The following is a 13512-nucleotide window of genomic DNA, read 5'->3' as shown; positions in this document are numbered from 1 at the left end:
GACCCGTGCCAGGGCCCCGGCTGCGGCGACGGTGAGCGCCGCCGCTGACGTCCCCGCGAGGGGCTGGGAAACGCCGAGTGAAGTCCCAGAGACGCAGCCAGCACGGCACCGTGGAAGCTGCGCTCAGAGTAGCCCACGGCGCCGCAGGCGGGAGATCAGGTGAAGGGAGAGGGAATGGGGCTCGGCGCCTGGCCAGCACCTCGGCACCCCTACAAGGTAGGATGTGCGGCTAGCGACTCATGTCTGAAGAGGGGGAACGTGCACCCCCAACCACACACCGTGCTGCGGACCAGTGTCACTGCCATGAAACATGAGGCAATTGTAAAGCACAGAAAAGCCAGACGGCTCTCTAACGTTAATGCGACGGGATGAAATTAATGCTAAAAGGTGTGTTCCTGAAAGGAGAACACGTGTCTCTCGTGTCAGAGACAAGAAACTCAGACCAAGTGAGCAAGTGGTGGGAAGGCCTGGAGATGAAGCAGGTTTCAGGGGGAAATCTATAGCCTTCCGTCTGGCTAGAAGGAAACAGGAGAAACAGGAGAAAAGAGTAAGTGCGCCATGGCTAACCGAAGTCAGGGGCGTAGACCAAGGCGACCTGAGAAGAACTAACATAAGCGATGACTGAGGCAGTAAGACGAGTAGAACTAAAAACCAGAAAAGCAATCAAACAGAGGTATATTCAGAAGTGGATAAAGCAGGAATTATAGAGGACAGATGCCAAGAACTAAAAATTAATCACCAAAAAGCAAACACAACTACAGGTGGAACTGAGACCGAGGCAAGAGGTTACTCGAGGCTAAGAAACACGGTGTAAACCTCAGACGAAAGGGACTGTAAAAATAAGGAGAGTCCCCAACATCAGCAGGCTTCAGGAAAGGCAGGCCGCAACCAGCAGAAAGGTCCAGGAAGGGGGCCCGGTCACCTGGCCCACCTGGGGCCAGCTGAGATAAGCTGAGTCAGGTGATGAGAGAGCTGTGAACCGCGGGGCAGGGCTTCGAGGACTTGCTGTGACCATTGCCCAAATAGGCGCAAACCCTTCAAGTTTCCGCTCAAAGACTCAACAGAAAAGAAACAGCCGCACAACTTCATTCAAGAATTGTTCCCGCTGGCTGAAGCAGGAACACACAACCGTGGCCATAGGTGAGGAGGAAAAGTCAGTGCTACAGCTCAAGACCCATCTCTAAAGAAAAATAAAAAAATCCTTCCCTCAGCAGGAAGACGCGGCACTCGCTTCAAGTCATCGCGTTGACGTCACCTCCCCAAACGCCAGCACACTGCGGAGAGGACGCACCTGTTCTACGCCACGGGCAGCCAGGTGAGTTGCGGGCTGACCGACACCTCGCGCCGGTCCATGTTTAGGGCACAAAGCAAAGCAACCGGAAGGAAAAGGCGGCTTGGAAGGCGAGAAAGCAGAGGCCGACGGGACGAGGCTGCACCCCTGGAAAGCCTGAGCCCATCAAGGACGAGTCGGAAAGCAGGGCGGGGCGGCGGCGGGGAGAGCGGCCCCACCCGGCGTAAGCCGCACCCCCTTGTCGCTGAGGGCGCGCTGGCTGGCGACGCTGCGCGTGATCCCGGGGTCCAGGCGCGCCCCTCTTCCGATGCACCCTGCCCCCCACGCCCCGTGAGCCGCATCACCTCTCGCAGCCTCCGCGCTGCAGCCAGGGGGCTCCCGGGGCCTGTTGTGGCTCCGTCTGCCCTCCGCTCTGCGTCTTCACCCCCAGATCTGCGCGAGGGGTCTGTCACCTACTTGTAAACGCAGGCCGAGGCGCCGGCGGCAGGTGTGGCTGTGCCCACCTCCTGCAGCCTCTGCTCAGGGACCCACACGGCTCCCGGCGCTGAGGGCTTTGCAAAACGGGCACGAACTCGCCCATGTTTCCTCCCTGTGGATTTCAGCTTCGCTTTATTTGCCACTGTGCAACCACAACCTGCAAGGAGGCATCTTGGTGAGTTGTGCACCAGGAATCTGGTGGAACCTCAGCAGGAAAGAGGGGGCACCCCACAGGCTCCCGGCCTGGAGGGCTCGGGCCTGGCGGGAGGGGGCTGCCCTGCAGTCTGTCTCTGGGCACTGGCAACTGCCCTGGGTTAAACAGAGGCCCCCTTAGTTCTGTCCCCTGAGGCCCTCAGAATACGACCTCTTTTAGAATAAAGGTCTCTGCAGACATAACACTGTGAAGGTTGCTGCTCTGAGATCATCAGAGGGCCCTACGGGCAATGGCAGGTGTCCTCAGAAGACACAGGGAGAGGAGGCAGAGCACAAAGACCCGCGAGACAGCGCAGAGACTGGCGCCTTGAAGCCCAGCACAGAAGGTCCAGGCTGCCGGCAGCCGCAGGGCCAGGCGAGTGGAAGGAGCATCCTCGCCCAGGGCCGCGCTGGCTTCAGCCCGGCCACGCCCTGCACTGATGTCTGGGAGTGAGAAGACATTTCTCAGGGTAGGCATTTCTTTGCAGCACCGAAATGAGTGTAATTTTTGCAGCAGGAAACCGGCACAGTACGTGAGTCGGTTGTGAGGAGTGACGCCAGCGGACGGAGACGGACAGGCACGTGCCCAGCACCCCGGCACCCAGCACCCCACAATGCTCAGGTCCACCCCAGCAAGGAGTCCGTGGCTGGAACGGGTGACGGAAGACAGCAGCTTCCAGGGCTGGGACCTGAGTGGGCCTCCCCGGGGCACAGCCCGGAGGCGGCGGCCAGGCCCACAGCGAGGAGAGGCCCCTTCGGCGGCTACCCGCTCTGGTTCCCAACAAGGGCTGAACTGTGTCTCCGCGGTTCCCAAACCAAGCAGCCCATTAACCTCCAGGGCCTACGGGGCTCAGGCCTCGGCAGGACCTCTGAACCCCACATGTCCGTGGCGTGTGGGGTCCTGGTTCCTCCTGGCACACAGTCCACTATGCTCAGCCCGTGTGGAATGGTCAAACGTCCCCCCCAGACCCGAGGGTCTGAACAGGCCGACTCAAAGGCGGACTTTCACGCTCCCTCCGCCCTCCCCACAGGGGCCCGGCGTCAGCACCGAGGACAGCGCCCCCAGGGCGGCCTCACCACTGTCCTTTCACACATGAGAAGCCTGAAGAATCAGGCCAAGCCCACGTGCCGGGCAGTCCTGTCCTGCAGGAGGCACGTTGGGGAGCCTCGCCAGCGGCGATCAGGGCACTCCCTCTGGACTGGGCTCTTGGGCGTAGGAACACGAGCCTGGGCAGCAGGCGAATTGGCCAGTGGTGCTGGCCTGGAACTTCAGACGTGCCCACAGGAGGCCTGGGGGCTGCACTGGCCTCACGGGGAGATTTCTACCCCATGACCAGTCACGGACACAGGCTGCCCTCAGAAAGGGTGACCTGGGCTGGCTGCTCCGCACCGTTGAGCTGAAAGCCAGCTAACAACACCCTCAACTGCTGGCAAACCAGTTTCCACAGGGGACGGGGGCCCACCTGTGCCCGCAGGGGTCCTGGAGGCCACCTGGGGGCCACCTGTGCCCACCGCAGGCCAGGAAACGGACAAGCCACAGCCACACATCCCATCCCACTCTCTGGGTGATGCTCACCGGCTGCTAGAAGGTGTCACAACGCCTGACCCTGCACTGGCCAGCAGGTCTCGCGTCTCCCAACGGATGCTACCATTGCTGCTGCGGAAAATTAGCAGAGTGGGCACCCACCTCCCAGCCTGCGCATGGGTGCGGTGTGGCCACCAGCGGGGGCGGGGGGCATGCGTGGTGGTCACTACCAGAGACCGCTGAGCACGGCCCACAAGAGCCCTTCTTACTCACCCACTCCCTTCATCCTCTCTGCTGCCTTAGGGACATATTTACCAGAAGCCATAATGACCACTCCCGCTTGACGGGTACCCGGGGGCACCCCCGGCCGCCTCTTTGGAAAGCCCACGGGCCCCTGCGTTTGCACCACCACACCAGCCCGCCAGCTGTCCGGCTGCAGAGCCCTCCCGACCCGAGCGGCGCCCTCGCGGTAGGGAGCCCGCAGTGCCCTCGAGGCCAGGCCGCGCACACTCGTGCTGCGTGCGCAGAGCTTCGCGGTGACAGGCCCCTGGGCTGCCTTTGTCGTCCTGGCCCGGGGATCTTAAAGAGCAGCGACTGGCGGTTTACTGAGCAATCATCACAGAGAAGCCTCAAAAGCTATCAGTGGGCCCTCCCTGGCGGAGCAAGGACTGTGCAGAACTAGAGGCTGCAGCCGCCGCAGCACGAGTCCGATCCCCGGCCAGGGAGGGACCCCAGGGCGCAGCAGACTCTCCTGTCTCCCCGCTGCTCCCCTCAGCAGTGGGTTTCAGTAGACCTGCCTGTTCTGCTCCCCGCTCTGTCTCTGTCCTCTCACCCCCTCTCCGCACCTCTGGCCTACAGCCCAGCTCTTGTGTGCATAAATAAATAAATCTTTAAACAATAAAATGCAAGCAACTGATGGACAGAGCCCAGGTCTCCGTTGACTGAAACAACGCCGCTGGGCTGGTGGGAGGAGGCAGTGCCCCTTCGGGGTGCCCGCCTGGACGGAAGGCTGACCCCCACCGGCTGCTGCTGACCACGCGCAGAAGGCGCGCAGGGGACAGCACCAGGAAGAAGACAAGACCGCCGGTGGGACCAGCATCATCTTTCAAGAAATCTTTCTTCGTGTGCTCCTGGGCCGTCTCCAGGACGAAATGCCCGGTCTGAGGGTCTGTCCTCTCTGTCCCTCGAGCCCCTCCCCCAACAGCCTCCGCCCGCGCTCACCCACGCAGCAGGGAGCTGCTCACCAGCACTGCCGCGGTTTCATTCTAGGGACTGCCAGCGCATGCCGACGACCTGACGGCCTGCGGGCAAGGACAGCTGCGGCCCGGCCGCCCGCCTGCCCCGGGGGGGAAGCACCATTGCAGCCACTCCAGGAGGGGACGGGCGCAGGGTGAGGAGAGCAGGGTGGGAGGGCGGGGAGGGCCCCGATTCGCTGCAAACCACAGGGCGGGCCTCTCCGCCCTCACCCCCCCGCCTGCGAACACACGCAAGGCCCCTGGCCGGACAGACGAGGCTCGCTGAGCAGGGCCGGGGTTACAAGCTGACCGGCCGCCCGCGGCCTGGGCTCACAAAACGAGCCGCAGGGAGCCTGCTTCCCTCCCCCTTGCAGAAGTGATTAATATTCTGCACTTCTCTGAACACAACTCAGTAGGAACGAGATCTAAATTCCTAACAATTAGTCTCTCCCACAGACAGGAAGCGGGCAGCTGGGAACTTGCTGTTTTTCCTCTGAGAGTCTCAGGCTACAGCCTAAACGCCATTTCGTGCCAGATTCCACTCGCCGGGTCCTGAATAACACTTACACGCAGTCAGTTATGCAACGAATCCGCATGGGCGCTTCGGACGGGCTCGCCGCGCACGGGGCCGGGCTCCCACCGCAGGCCGGCCTGCCGGCCATCACACTGCGCCCCAACTTAAATGCACCGAAGCGGCTCCTGGGTAGAAGAATCCCCAGCGGCTCCCTGAAAAACGAACAGCCCAGTTGGCCAACCTGCACGCTCGGGCCTCACGAACTGTTAGCAGGTAAGGTTCTCGGATAACTGGCTTCAGTCCGCATCGCTCCCCTCCCTGGGAAACCAAAGACGAAGGCGGCACACTAGCAGCACAAGTTGCGGGCATCAAGGACAGGACAGCGGCGGGAAAGGGAGCCCGCTGCAGACACAGCAGATGCGGGGATCTGGAACTGCCCCACGGCTCGGCATTCGCTGCGGGGACGCCGGCCGAGGGCGCTGGGAGAGGAGAGCGGCTTGTTTAAGACGAAACAAGAGTTTTGCACAGCACACCTGCGCCCCTGGGGGCTCCCCGCGGGGGCAGCCCGGACCCCCCCGGCCGCGCTTGAGGACGCACAGCGCCCCAGACCTCCACGCAGGTCCCACCACGCCACCACGGGCCTCACTGGGAAGCCCCATGGCGGGAACGCACCCACGGGGCCCCGATGTCGCCCGCTGACTCAGAGGCGCAGGACCGTGAGGGCCCCGGCGTCACGCGGCCAGGGCAGCAGGCGACCCGCTCCCTTCAGGGAGGCGGGGAGGAAACTCTCCGGACCGGACGGACGAGCAACCCAGTGGGGGCCGAGAGGAGTCAAACAGAAGCACAACTGCACTGTGGGTTAACTCACGGGTCAGGGAGGCACGCGTCACCCGCCCACTGCAGGCGCCACCCAGACTTCCTGAGGCCCGTGCTGACGCAGGCTGGCGCAGAGGAGGCCTGGTGGGGGCAGGGAGAGCTTTCCGGCAGACCCTGGACGTCACTCATTTTTGCTGAAACAGCTACACCCCAGAAAAGCAGCCAGCTACTCCACGGCGTTCTGGCACACACGTGTTGCATAAAAAAAGTGCTTTCTTGCCTCGCGGATGGGTGAACTTTGGGTTCAGTTCCCACGCTCTCCTGGACGCTTGCCCCCACGGCAACAGCCCTGGCACCGCCTGTCTGCCCCACTGCCGCGCCCGCGGGCCCGCCTCGGCGGGGCAGCACCTGCCCGGCCTCAGGCTGCTGCTCTCACTGCCGCTCTGATGTGGCCCGCGGCTGGGTGAGGGGAGCGCGCTTTCTCCTGGCCAGAACTGCCCCCCACCTGCGGCTGTCACTGAGGGGAAGTGCTTTTGAAAACTGAGTAAATAAATATTTAGGACTACATTCTTTCCCTCTTTTTAATCGCTGTAAGAAACCCCGCTTTTGTTTGCTGTTTGTTTCTTTGCAAAAAGCAACTCCCTACAGTACTGGATGGTGTGGGAGACCGGTTCACCCAAAGTACCCCTTTGTCTTTAGGGGACCCCTGGGTTCTTCCAGGCAGGTGGTCTAGACCTCCTCTCCCGCTGTTTCCTCCGTCACGTCTGCACCGCCAGCAGCTAATCCATTCATGAACGAGCCAGAGAGGGAGGGGAGGGCTCCGGTACCCAGGTACCCCAAACCAAACCCCGGTACAGGTACCCCAGACCCCGTGCGCGGGTCCCTTGCCCTTGTGGTGAGACCCCGCTGTGGTATTCATGGCATAAACTGGCAGAGCAGAGTCTGTGCCATCCCTTCTGCAAAGAGGCACCCACCATCGGCCCTGCATGAGAGCGGGGAGGTTGAGATTGTGGGGGAAGCGCCCATGACTATTGTGGGGTTTGGGGGGGTCCAATATGCTAAGGCTGGACAGAGCTCCGAGAAAGGAGCCCCCCACCAGCCCCAGGCTCGGCTGAATCGCTGCCCCGTCCCTCTTCCCTCTGGCCTGGACCGCGACTGCCCCGGGCCCACGTGGCTGCTGCCCGGTGTCTACGTGCCTGCTCACCACGACGCCGGCCTCCCCAGCTCCCCGAGGGGACACTGCCCAGGCACGTCCACACAGGCCCTGGCCAAGGGGCACGCTGTGCGGGCGCCGCCTCAGGCTGCTGTGAGTGAAGGGAGTGATGCCTGGACGCGCCCAAACAGGGAGACTGCTTCAGCCCCCGGCTAGCCTGCAGCTCCAGCTCTGACTTCTGAATAAAACTGCGCCCGAGCCAGTCACTGGTTTCGACCCCGCAGCACTGAGGGAACCCTGTCTGAAACGGCTCCCGGGACGGGGCCGGCCAGCCCAAGAGCCGAGCAGCGCACGGAGGAGACCACTAGGATCTGGAGTGACCCCAGACGACCCCCTGGTGCACGCACAGGGGCTCAAACAGCTTTCGAAATGGCTGAACTAAACAGAACGGCTTCTCGGAAGAGCCGCGCGTTAGCTCAGCCAACGTGCCGCCTCGGCATCTCCGCCCATGCAGAAAGTCAACCCTTGGGGAACTCTCTCGTCCTTCGCCAAGACAGAGGGGTGCGGCCCGGATATCGCGGCAGGGAGGTGGGGGGAGGCGGGTCCGAGAGGGCACTCGCTCTGGAGAGGACAAGGGCAAGCTCAGCTCTGCACCACGCGCCACGGCCCCACTCAGCCCTGCGCTCCACCCTCGCTAACTGCCGCAGGGCTCCCCGGGGCCCCACCGGGGCCAGCCCCCCGCCCCGCGCCCCCGCGCCCCCGCGCGCCGTCACCCACCTGCCAGACGAGGTGTTCCTCAGCCCTGGCCGACAGGCAGACGCTCAGCACGACGGTGTGGGAGGCGGAGGTGAGCACGCTGGCGATGATGGCGTCGCGCATGTTGAAGGGCAGCATGGTGTACACCACGAAGATGATGAAGAGGAAGAAGGACACCTAGGGAGGACAGCAGCAGGTCACAGGGGCCCCGCCGGCCCTGCCCCGACGCGGCCCACGCCCGCTGGGTCTGTTCTTTTCCCTCAGGCAACCGGTTGGCAATGCCCCTCTGGGGTTACAAGACCGCACCCTCCCCCGCGCAGGGCCCTCCCGGAACCCCCTCCGCCCCACCCAAACACCAGGAAACCGCTCAGGAAACAACATTATGACGAAGCGAGAAGCAAGACCCCGTCCCGCGAAAACCTAGTGGTTCGCAGTAAAGGACGAACTGCCCCGGCGGAGGAAAGCGTTTCTTGCCCCAGTTCGGGTTCCAGGCTGGGTATCCAAGCCAGTGGCACAGACTGCTGTGCGCCTCCAGGGTGTGCGGCAAAGCCGTGGCCTTGAGGGGCGCGTCTGCATTCTGTGAGCCAGGTCTCAAGCTGCCGGAGGCCCCGAGAGGGAGGGAGGTGTCTGCTGGGGAGCTGGGGAGAGCAGAGGCAACGACTGGCCGTGTAACAAAAGGAGGCAGCTCAGAGACGGTGCAGCTGCCGTGCAAAGGTCTGGCCGAGTCCAGAAGTTAACTTGGAAGGACCCTGGGACCCAGCAATTCTATTCCCAATATACCCCTCACCTGGGGACTGAAACCAGGTGCTCAGCTGTGCGCACATGTTCACAACAGCTCTATTCGCTGTCCGTAGCTGGAGGCACACCTATGTCCCTCCACGGAGGAATGAATCAGTGCCTGAGATCTGCCCACGCCGGGGAGTACTATGCAGCCATGAAAATGAATCAGTGATACAGGCCACAGCACAGAGGAGCTTCAAAACATGCTAAGTGAACAAAACTGGCACCAAAGGCCCCGTACTGAATGATTCCGCTGATACCAAGTGTCGAAAGTAAGTTCCTCTGTACAGACAGACTGGTGGTTACTGGGCCTGCGGGAGAATGGGAAGGAGCCATTTAACAGGCTCCATTTCCTTCGGGGGTGATGGGAACCGTTCTGGAACTAGATTGAGGTGGCAGCTGCAAGACTTGGTGAAGGTCCAAAATTCCCTGAATTCTCCCTTTTAATTTCCACTTTATGAATATCACTTTAATAAAAAAATTTCAATATAGAATTGCTTAGAGGAAGGTTTGGAATGGAAAAGAGAATTTTCAGTGGGCAATGAAACAGGCCACTTTTGCAGAGGCGGGGTGGAGCGTGGGAGTTGGCGAGACAGGCCAGGAGACGCGCCGGGGCGGGCGAGCAGAGCCAGGGCACAGAGGCGCCCCGGGAAGAGCCTGGCCTCTCGCAGAGCCTCTGCGACTCCAGGAACCGCTGGCCCCAGCGCGGCCGGCGGGGGTCTCCTGCTGTGCTGCCTGTGGTCAGGGTAAGCTCGTGGCAGCACGTGGGCACAGGCTCGCCCTGCTGCCCAGTAGGTGCTTCCTGGCACGTGGCTGTAACACGTGGCACAAAGACTAAGGGGCAGATTGGGAGAGGGGTGCAGAATACCCGTGGGGCCCCCAAGCGCACCCTTCCCGCTTCTCCGGCATCCAGCCTGGACACGGGCCACTGCGGGGCCCGAGGGGGACAGAGCCCAAGTGACGTGTGGGAAGGGCAGCGTCGTGTCAGCTGTCCCCTCACGGCATCCGAGAGAAGGGCTCCAGGCAGACAGCGGGGTGACCTCTCTGAGCCGCTCCAAGGTCCTGCCAGCTCAGTCATGCCAGCATACACCAAGGAGAAGCCCATGCCAGCCCGCGCTCTGGGGGCAGTCTGGGCCTTCTGCTTCCCACGCTCCTTCCCTCCTCCTCCCAGTCCTGTCCACTCTCTCCCTCCCCCTCCTGCGCCTCCCCCCGTCTCTCCTACCCCACCCCTCCCCACTCCTCTCCATTCAAGAGGGTTTTCAGGCCCCCGGGGGCACAGGAACACCGTCTCAGCAGCTTTCTGACCAAGCCTGCGGTGTTATCTGGAGACATTCCCAGTAAATGGTCCTTCAGCCCTGTCAGCAGTCAGCAGCGGTGGGAAACAATCAACGGACTCAGACAGCGTCTGCAGCAGACGGCCGGGCCCGAGGGGACAAGGGCGTCCCTTTGCGCGGCCTTTCCGGGCCGCGTGGCGCGGCACACGCCCCCTCAGTCCACCTGCCCAGGCAGCGCCCAGTGGGGCTGGGACCCAATTCCCAGTTAGAGAGTGCTGAGGGCGGCCAGCAGCAGGGCCAGCAGCGGCTCGGGTGGGCTCGGTCAGCTCCCCACAGGCACCATCACGACGCAGCAGCTTCTGGCGGACGCGCACGGGGACTGGCCAGCAGCGGGGGTCACTGCTGGCAGGGGCTGGGCCCTCGGCCCTGCGCCCGGGGCCGGCTCACAGCTCTGTTCTGGACGTCGCGTTATGGGGGGAGGCCTGCACGCGAGGTCCGAGGCAAGCCAAAGACTCGCGGGCTTCGCACGCCTAAAGTGGGCAGGGCTCAGCCTGCTGGCCGCGGGGGCACTCAGCAATGTGCCACGCGCTGTCCCAGGCCAGAGCCGGCCGGCCTTGACTCACGTCTGAATCGTTCGTGTTTCAAAGATACACTCAGGTCGCGTCATCGCTGCACTTGAGCTTTGTGCTCAGCACAGCTGGGAAACAGCAATCTGCGATATGGAGACGTGGAAGACGTGTGTTCAAGAGGACGGGCTGAACGCCGAGTGCCCGGCGCCGGCGAACCGCTCGGGGGCTCTCACAACGCCCCGATTCCCACCCAGCAGGGGTGCACACGCTTAGAATACACAGGCTGTGTGGCCGGTGTGGTTGTGCGCACAGCGACAGACTGCACCTACCGTGGACCGGAATTCCACCAGCCCCCACCACGGATGAGTCGCATCTTTGCAGGTCAAAAGCGGGGGCTGACGTGGAGAACAGACCGCACCTCTGGCCTCCTCGTCCCTCTGGGCTCAGGCTCGGGTAGGACGTCACAACAGCTCAGGCCGCAGATGCTTCTAGATGTTTCTAGAGCTTCTCTTTACCACTCGCTCTGCTTTCCTGGGCTTCGCCGAATGCCACGCCGGGCGACACGCTCACACTGGCTCAGTGCTAAGAGCTAATTCCTGATTTCACGCTCATGTACCAGGAGAGACTGCACAGAAACTAGACCCAAGTCGTTGCTGATATTGTTCACACAAAGCATTTAGCACACACTCTGGATGTCGAAATAGGCCTGGAGCAGTGGCGTGACCGCCCTCCCGGACAGGGCTCCCGGCACCGCCTTCAAGTCCTCGCCCCGTCTTGTTACTGGAGAGTCTAGTCCCCACACCTCGGGCCGGCCCTCAGGTCTTCTGTGCTCAATCTCCGCAGCTAAAGAGACCAGAACTGAGCAACCCCCAGGAAGAGGCCAGACCATAGCCACCCCGATGCCCGCAGGAGCTCCCAGCCTGGGACCCAGAAGGGATTTTCACAGAGGTCAAAGTGGTCTTCTGCAGCAACCAACGTAACTATTTCAATAATTTAAGTGCCTCGATAAGTTAAAACGCCTCAACAACTACAGAAGACACTGATAATACAAAAATATGAAATAAGCAAACCCTGCTGCTCTCAGGCTCTCAGGCATGGCCTTCCGCACTGTGACGCGCAGGTGAAACACGGGAGCGCGGGCACCGCACCACACAGATGGCAGCTGCACCCCAAACGCTCTCGCTTTCTTAAAAGGTTCATCTATGCACACAAGAGCTGGGGTGCAGACCAGAGGCGTGGGGTGAGAGGACTCCCCAGAGACAGCGTGGGGAGCAGAGCCACTGAAGTCCACTGCTGAGGGAGCAGCGGGGAGACAGGAGGGGTCCACTGCACCATGGGGGTCACTCCCTGGCCGGGGACCGAACTCGCACTGCAGTGGCTGAGGACAGCTTCACAGGGCGGCGCTTTAACCCCTATGCCGCCAGGGAGGGGCTGAAAGTTGTCTCTTCAACTGAGAGAGAATCGATGTAAACCACTATTGAAGGTATGGACGAGCTCATCGGATGCACTTCTACAACGCGGGGTGATCACTCCTTCTCAGGCTACACCCAAAGGGAGTGAAAAGTGAAAGTGGAGACGCCAGGTCCCGTCTATGCAGCGGGGGTCACGGCCGTGCCGGACACAGAAGCAGCCTGAGAGCCCCCGCCGGGGCAGAGGCCGGGCACACGGACTGTTGTTCCAGCAGGGGCGGCAGCCTGGCCTTTGACAGCGGGGTGGGCCAGGCTGGGGCGGGAGGCCGAGTGCTGGACAAGGCAGACGCGGGAAGACACGTTTGCCGGTGCCGCTGACGTGTGGAGTCTGAGGGAGTGAAGCCTGCAGAGAGGCGGACTGGGGACCAGGAGCCGGTGGGGACTCAGGGCTGCCCACGAGCAGCCACAGGCGAACCAGTCCGGGGTCCCAGGCAGCACTCGCTGCAGCTAAGACACAGGACGGACTTCAACGCTGGGACCAGACAAGCTCCTCGTTCTCTCCCTAAACGAGTCACCATACACGGGCCTCCCTGGGGTCACGGGGGTTAAAGCACAGTGCTGTGGACCTGTCTGCAGCACAAGCTCGATTCCTGGCCAGGGAGTGGCCCAGGGCGCAGCACACCCCTCTGTCTCTCTGCTGCCCTCTCAGCAGTGAATTTCAGAGGATCTGCCTGTTCTGCTCCCCACCCTGTCTCTGGGGAATCCTCTCAGCCCCTGCACCTCTGGCCTGCACCCCAGTTCTTGTGTGTACACATAAATAAACTTAAAAAAAGAAAGAAAGAAATTGCAGGCGACACATGGCTACCCTGGCAAAGGCCCCCACAGGCCATAATTCAAGATGAATCTCAGCGGCTCCTTGAAGATAGGAATGATCTTATTTTTCTGCTAAGTGGTCTTCGGCTGAGCAGCTTTTCTGAATAGCAACTCCGTCTGCAGAGAATATGAAAACATTTCCTTAAACGTTGCATTATTAAGCCCAAGAATGCAGCGCCTTCTGGGTGAGGGCGTGAGTCACGGGGGGCCACACGCTTCCCCTGAAAATGTGATTCAGAGTCGAGAGACTGATGATGGAGTCAGAGGTAAAACAATGACTTTCCCTCTGCCTTCCTTTCATTTCCAGTAAGTAGGAGGTAGATCATACATGCTGAAGAGCTGGGGAAAAGCACCGGAATATGAGACTTGTGCCGGGGGCGGGCACCGTGCGGTCTGGAGCCCGCGGCTTCCTTTCGGGGCCCCTCGCCCACCTTCCAGAGGGTGCCAGAGGGCATCCGCCGTGCCCACCGGTCACCGACGAAGCCTGTGCCGGCCCTGGGGGGCGGGGGGCGGGGGGAGCAGCAGCGGTCCTGTTCTTGGACACTCGGGATCTGCGGAACAAAGGCCAGTCTGCGAGCTCCCAGCGCTCGGTCCTGGACCCTGGGCACTTTGGCCCCGCCTCGTCCCGCCCTTGGCCCCACCCCGCCC

General features: G+C 61.9%; 1 long non-coding RNA gene across 1 annotated transcript in view; it reads right to left on the bottom strand.

Annotated features, from left to right (window-relative positions):
• LOC101636424 overlaps window positions 1-13512 on the bottom strand; it is a 78589-nt gene that overhangs the window by 24802 nt on the left and 40275 nt on the right. The window contains exon 2 of the long non-coding RNA XR_001145207.1: window positions 7981-8136. This is a non-coding gene — a long non-coding RNA (uncharacterized LOC101636424). The remainder of the gene's footprint in view (window positions 1-7980; window positions 8137-13512) is intronic.

The sequence above is a fragment of the Condylura cristata genome, unplaced genomic scaffold (assembly GCF_000260355.1).
Source record: "Condylura cristata isolate star-nosed mole 26May11 unplaced genomic scaffold, ConCri1.0 scaffold00007, whole genome shotgun sequence".
In the NCBI taxonomy this organism is placed as follows: Eukaryota; Metazoa; Chordata; class Mammalia; order Eulipotyphla; family Talpidae; genus Condylura; species Condylura cristata.
This window is presented reverse-complemented; position numbering and strand designations above follow the sequence as displayed.